Here is a 980-nt window from a genome sequence, read left to right on the forward strand (position 1 = left end):
AAGAAAAATGTCCTATCTGCTGTACTATTGCTCCAAGCCTGCAAATTGAAGCAATTTCTGAGCATGCCTGATGGGAGGCATTTCTACCACTGGTGAGACATTTAGCTTCTCAGAAAGCGGACGGGTAACCTATTTCTTCTCTCAGAAGTATCGACATTGATTCCTGAATGTAAAAAATAACCTATTTCTTGGGTGAAAGTTTGGGAGTGAGTGGGGTTTCTGAAGTCTCAAATTTTAAGTTCAAAACTGAAGAAAAAATGAATTAGTTCAAACAGTAAGACCTTTGCTTGCCTGTGGCATGTTGGACTCCACCTGTTCTACTATCTCTCTGGTCCTAAGCTTTGGAGAGCCTTAACACCCATTCAATCATTCCATTCCAAACACCTAAGAAAGCATTTCAGATGTGAAACTTCAGCCTAGAAAAAAAATTTGGTTGAGACAAATAAAGTCCTAAATTTAGGTATTTCTTACAAGTTTCCCTCTGCCCTGGCTGCTGGGAAGCTCTGAGTCACAGTCTGCTGTCCCTCTTCTCTGAATCTTAGTTTCACCTTTCTAAATGTTTATGATAGATTGTTTCTTCATTTAACCACCTTCTTAATAGTCTGCTATATTAAAGAAAGGTTTGCCTTTGTTGGAGATTAATCTTTTTTCAAACATCTAAAGTGAAATACCACTTCTTTGCCTTTCCTGTCCCAACAGAAGGGAAGTACCACTTAATTTAATTCTGTAGTTAATTATCTAAGTAATAGCATTACAAAGAATTGAACCTCTGTTTTTTTGTTGTTGTTGTGTTTTGTTTTATTTGGGGCCACAACCAGTAATACTCAGGGGTTAATCCTGGCTCTGCACTCAAGAATTACTTCTGGCAATGCTTGATGTGCACCATATGATGTTAGCTGTGTGCAAAGCAAATATCTAGTCTGCTATACTATCTTTCTGACCTCTGAACTACTTGTTTCAATAGAGTTTGTGTGGGTGGT

The sequence above is a fragment of the Suncus etruscus genome, chromosome 12, assembly GCF_024139225.1.
Source record: "Suncus etruscus isolate mSunEtr1 chromosome 12, mSunEtr1.pri.cur, whole genome shotgun sequence".
NCBI classification, from domain to species: Eukaryota; Metazoa; Chordata; class Mammalia; order Eulipotyphla; family Soricidae; genus Suncus; species Suncus etruscus.